Below are 6,243 nucleotides of genomic sequence, written 5' to 3'. Positions count from 1 at the left end.
GGATTGCTGTCTGTCTGCCAAGACCAACGCTTAGCTTCTTGTGAAGTTTTCCACTGTTAGTTTCTGTGAACCTAAACAAAGAATTTGACTAAACCGGAAGCTTTGTACAAGCATGCCTCGTTTTAGTAGTTAATCTGAAATGTGAATAAACCAGAAGCTTTGTAGCCTAATGCCTTGTTTTAGTAGTTAACTGGAAAAAAATCGTCTGCCAGCAGTCGGGTAATATAAGTTCATATGAATACAGAGTAGAGACATTTTACAGAGACATCCTTGCAGTTTTACATGAACTGGAGAAGAGATTTGGTAAAAAAGTGAATTTGGGGAAGTTATGGCGATAGGCAAGAGGAGTGCATCAAATAAAGTGATGTGAACTGGTAACCCTCTTAACACGACATAAGTATTACAAAGACTGGCAAATAACTGAAGATGATGGTAGGCGATGTTTGTTTATTATTGCTTATCTGAGGTAAACATTAGACCAAGAAACCTATCCATTTTTGGAAAAGAGAAAGCTTGAACATTGCTATTAAAGTAAGGAAAATCGCCTTTCCTGTGCTTCCCCGGCAATGCCACGATCAGGGTTACTTGTGCTATACGGCTTAAGGGGCCAAGCTATCTTCAGTTTAGAAGTTATGTGGCTGTGCATCGAGAAAAAAAAAATGAAGTGGAATAGAAAATGAATTGGCAAATGATGTTCAAGGGCTACTCGATTGTTTAAAGGAAGCAAGCTCAAATACAAATTTAAATACTGCAGAAACTTAATAAAATTTTATCATTAATGATATTAACTATTTGAAAGTTTTTTTACAGAATCATTAAGTTAGAAGAAAGATGATGATAGCACTGGTTTGTTGAAGAGGTAAATGTTTTATTTCTAACAGCAAACAGTGCCTGAGAGATGCATCAAAGTTTGTGTCAGCATATATTTTTGTCAGAATAGTGCTAAAGGAATAGCTCTTGCATAAACTAAACATGCCGCGAGCGCGTCCTGTAGGCTTGAGGCTGCAAAAAGAAGAGTTACGACCCATAATAGAGCTTATCTCCCCTGGTCCGCATAAAATCTTGCGAGGAAACGAGTTTATGTTTTTGTTTGAGGGGGGTCTTACTGTCATCATTCCTAAAGCCGCTTTATATATGAACACTGTGTCGGATAGAGGCCATGGTCGGTTTCACTGAATTTTGTTTGTTGTGTGTGCTTGGTTTTTTTTTTTTTTGTTGTTTTTTTTTTTTTGGGGGGGGGGGGTTAGTGGTTGGAGATGTTTTTTTCTTTAAATATTCGTCTACCAGCCTGAAATTTCAGCACCATATGTCGCCTACGTTTGGCTGCGCAGCCCCGTCTAAATTCCTGCTTGCATGTTTTCATAGGGATGAGCGGTCTGTCTTCTGCATTCTTAAAGAGTAATCACAACACTGACAGACGAGGCGAGTACGGAGGATGTGGAAACTGACAGAATATAACAAGATACACAGCAGCAAAACAACCGTACGCGACAAGCAATTAGGCTTATACAATGACATGTAAAAAAGGTCGGGAGGTGGGGACTGGAGATGAATACAGACCCAGCCACCACGGTTGTATCCTGCAGATAAAAAAGTATTGGAGCTGAAATGGGATTTAAACCCAGGACACGTGATCATCGTCAGATTGGTGACTGGGGCGGTAATAACCATTCACTACGGGCTGCTCCACATACCTTAGACTCTTCAAAGTGCACGTCTGGCCACACTGTGAAGCAAGGTTTAACAAAAAGGTTAATACACTTACTTATTTCGGTGAAGAGGCTTTCAGAAAACATTAGAACATTAACAACTCTTCATATTGCATTATCATTTTTAACTACCTACATTTACCTCATGACGTCACCAATACTTACACCACTCTTTACATCTGATGGACACTTAGGAACAATATCTTCGTTAAGAATATTTCCTAACTTTTTAAAAATGGTAAACAACTTCCTTATGAGATGGGATGTTATGTACTGTCTTATTCCTAATTTAAATAGATGAATTTAAAAACCTCCAACGACCTTGAATTTTTACATCGCGTTTCGTAGCTTGTGTAAAAGGATTTTGTATTTGCCATACTTTTCACTGAGAGTGGATTTGTCATTTTTGTCACATTAGTTCTGCGGGCCCTTGCATTAATCATAAATTACAATTGTAAATTATTTTTTCCAATATTTGTATTGGTATGTTTCATCGTCATTGTTAATATCTACATTGTGTTTAATACTGTAAGAGTTAGCAAACGTCTGGAAAAGAGAAGACTAGAATCTACTATACTCATATTACAGTAGTGAATCTGACTTAAAAGAATAAAATTTGTCGCATCCCCTCCTGTAGGAGAAATCCCCAGAGAAATAAAGACATAAAATGCTCTGAGCTTCTCTCCTCCTACATTCCAGCCAACTCCGCTCATCGTCCGATGACTATGGTATTCCTGTCACCAGAGCAACACCATATCATGCTCACAGGATTATTAGATAATGTCAGGGCCTCCGACAACCAGCACAGGCCCCGGGGTCAGACGACCTCTCCGGACTCCTTGTAATGGTAAATTATTTTCCCAGTAGATAATAATAAGCTTACAATCTCTCATGCAGTCCATGTCTTGTTTTGGTCTCCAACTCTGAGAACATGCTCCTTCATGAATGTGATCAGGTATATATATATCACACGTGTATTGTTATTATTGATCCACATAGAGTGCAGCAAGCTATTTCTGTTATGTTCCGCAGCTGGGAGAGTAAATCTGTTGTGACAGCTTGACAATAATAACAACAATAACAATACCCAAACCCCTTGACGCGCGGGTAGGCTCAATTCCTTTATTTATTTTATGGATCCAGCGACCCTTCTCCCAACAACCAGTTCAGGTCAAGCGCTTCATTTACCTATTTGTCTATTTATTAATTCCGCTATCTGCGGTCTTGATAAAATTCATGTTTTTATTTTCAGGAATCTTTTAGCATGGCATTGAGCCGCAGAGCACGTGACTGTCCTTGTCAGTCCTCCGAGGCTACAGCAGTTGGAAACATCGGTGAAGGAGACCCTTGCAGTTTAGCAAACGACAGGGGATTATTATTTTTTTTTTTACTTTAATTTATTCTCCATATTCAAGCCAGCAGGTGATTGTTTAGAGCATGTGTCAACACCTCTAGCACTTGTGCACTGCAACTGGGAGACAGGGAGTAACCAGAACTGTTGGCCATGGAAGGCATTGAGTGTAAACAAGTCTCGTCTCGACCTGCGAACATTTGCATGCACGTGGTGGGGGATGAGGGGTGGGGATAAGGATGCTGACATACTGTGCAGCATCCTCCCACGTTTTTGTCACCGCGACATTGGCAGATCACAGCGAGGTGGAGGCTCTCTCGTCGTTACCCAGACTTCTCACCTTTCTGCTCTCAAGCACCTAACCTTTCTCTGTTCACCTTACCATCGCTCTGTAGAGGGGAGGGGGATGATTGTGCGTGTGTGCGTGTGTTTGCAATGCTTGTGTGTGTATGTCTGCAAAGCGTGTGCGTGCGTGTATCTGCAAAGCGTGTGTGTGCATGCACGCGCGCGCGCGCCTCATCAGAAGAGAAGAGGGGTGAGGGAGCCCGAGTCTGCGAGGCCAGCATGCCGGCCGTTGTTGTTATTTACCACAGTCAAGACTCCGTCCTTGACCTACAGAGAGCATCATAATAATGGTTTTGAGTTTCCTGCTGCTCTGTTCTCCCATGAAGCCCCAATTTGGACAGTTGGACCATTCTACCACAGGCATCAGTCAAGAAGTGATGCGATTGTCTTAAGCAAATTAAAATTTTACACTCGTTTAAATCAACGGCTTAGGTGTCGCACTATTGACAGACATCAAATCATTTAATATTATTGTTCTATATGTTTATCTGTGTACAAGACATGCAAGAATCGGATATTTTTTATAATGTGCTGACAGGTGGGCGGACCAACAAACGGTGTGTCCAGTGGTCGTGACACGTCCCTTCCGTATCGCTGTCGATTTAATTCTGAAGGTTGATGCTTACAGGTGAGCAGGTCTCACCGTGCACAGCCACTAGACGAGATGTTAATGCCCTTTCGAAGCAGGCAGGCACTGTGAGCGGTGTTATTGCGAAACTGCGACTTGGCTGGTTGTTAATAATGGTGTGTCTGTGTGTGTGTGGCTGTGTGTGTGGTTGTGTGCTGGTGTGTGTGTCAGTGTGTGTGTGGCTGTGGTCTGTGTGTGTGTTGGTGTGTGTGGATGGGAGACGCATAGTTAACACATTCAACAAGCTGCAGGCTTATTTAGCATCATGCAAGAAGGTTGCACAGCTGCTAATTGAATTAGAATGTAAGCAGCCGTTGCATATGACTTCAGGCTGGCTGCACTCTCTCCATCCACCCACTCACGACCCCGCCACAAAACCTTCCCCTCTCTTGGTATGTTTCCACTCGTACATAATCAATACTGCAGCAGAACGCAACTGCAGACGGTGTCCTTTGCTTGTGGACGACGAAGGAGAGATGAGGTTGGCGGGGTGGACTGACCCCTTCGCACCGGAACACACCTCAGTCGCTTGACAATTCCTCCGAACGCTCGACGAAGGAGCTGCGGCGGAGGGTAGCCAGAAAGGTCATGCCAGAACTTTTGGCTGTCTTCCTGCAAGCTGAACTTTGTGTCCTAGACTCCTAGTCAGCAGTCTGGTAGCTGCGCCACGTGAAGTTTGTGTTTTTGTTTTTGGTCCCCGTTGACCCTTGTGAACACCTAGCCATTCCCTTATCCTCCTTTACTTTTCAACTGCTTGTGTGTAATCATCTGTTTCACCTACTTTTTTTAAAATTTCTTTTCTGATTCGTTCAGTCTGTAAATACTTCTCTTTACTCATCATCGTCAAGGTGATAATATAAGTTGCATATGTTTTCAATAGTGACCCCAGTGTTTATTTACTGCGATTAGGTTAGTACGCAGTAAATATGCGCTACAATGATACACTTTTCAGGGTCAAAGTTCAGTATTCTTGTGCTGTGGATAGTTTACAGGCAGAACTTGGGATGGCCAAGATGATGACATTGTCGGGCTTCCGGTATGATCGCGCATCAGCGTGGTGAGTAAACAATCTTCGAAGGTCTGCAGAAGCCGGACACCTATCCCCTGGACACTGCCAAGGGGTCGTAGTTGAGAGTAAGAAGTTTCCCCAGGTCAAAATGCGAACGCAAGGAAAAGCATTTTCTTTCCAAAGCTATAAAACAATATCCAGACCCATAGAGCACTATTTTATGTTACTGTACCCCAGGCCACCATTGTTACCGCTGTATAACCAAATATAAAACATCCACGGTTCTAGACACCGCCTTATAATTTTTGCAAACTAGATGGTCTTCCTTGAGTTCTCCATCATGTCCAAGGGGCAAGTGTACCCTCGTTTCATAATAACCTCCTCAGGGGTGAGGGGTTGGGTAGAGGAACATCATGGTTAGAGATCATGGTTAGTCTCTCTTACTGCCTGTAAGGTTATCCACTTCCTCGCAAGAGGATGCAATAGTAAAGCAAAGGCCAAGGGATAAACTTGTCTCAAAGCCACGCGCATATTCCTCTGCTAGTCAGCACGTGAGGAACGACAGCGCGTGCGAGCTGCACACCGTGTGTGGGTGGATGATGGGATGTGGGGTATGGGAGGGTAGTGAGACTGCAACCAGCGAGTGTGTGTAGGTGACTATGTGGGGGAGGGAGAGAGCACCCACCTTCGAGTGACTCCTAGTGACCACAGAGCTGCCGTGCATCACCCGTTGGACTCCGTCGTCTAGACGTGCATCCGTTGTCGTAGATGCAGGGTCAGGTGCGTTTCGCACGTGCGAGCAGACACGTCTTGGTCATTCACCGCCATCACTATTATCATGACGGAGATACAAATCTGTCTCGGGTGTCAGGCTTGAGAAATCGTGCGACCCGTGCATAGCTGCTTGAGGTTTCGTCTTCGTTTATTTGTTTGTTTGTATATTTATGCACAAATTAGGTAAAAGTTCAATTTTGCCAAAAATTGTTCACAAACATGTGAAGCAGTGGTGTTCACTCTGACGAACAAGTAACGCGGTATTACGCGAGAATCACGTAGCGATGTAATTGTTTGAAAAACAACTTCCCGTGAGTCAGAGATGGAGAGGAGTAGCATTATTATTTTTTTCTCCCCTTCCCCCTTTAAAACAATTACTTTCGCATATTTCAAATTGCAAGCAGACGCCAAACGGAAAGTGTAGGAT

The sequence above is a fragment of the Pomacea canaliculata genome, linkage group LG2 (assembly GCF_003073045.1).
Source record: "Pomacea canaliculata isolate SZHN2017 linkage group LG2, ASM307304v1, whole genome shotgun sequence".
NCBI classification, from domain to species: domain Eukaryota; kingdom Metazoa; phylum Mollusca; class Gastropoda; order Architaenioglossa; family Ampullariidae; genus Pomacea; species Pomacea canaliculata.
The sequence above is the reverse complement of the archived record's forward strand: the minus strand, read 5'-3'. Positions refer to the sequence as shown.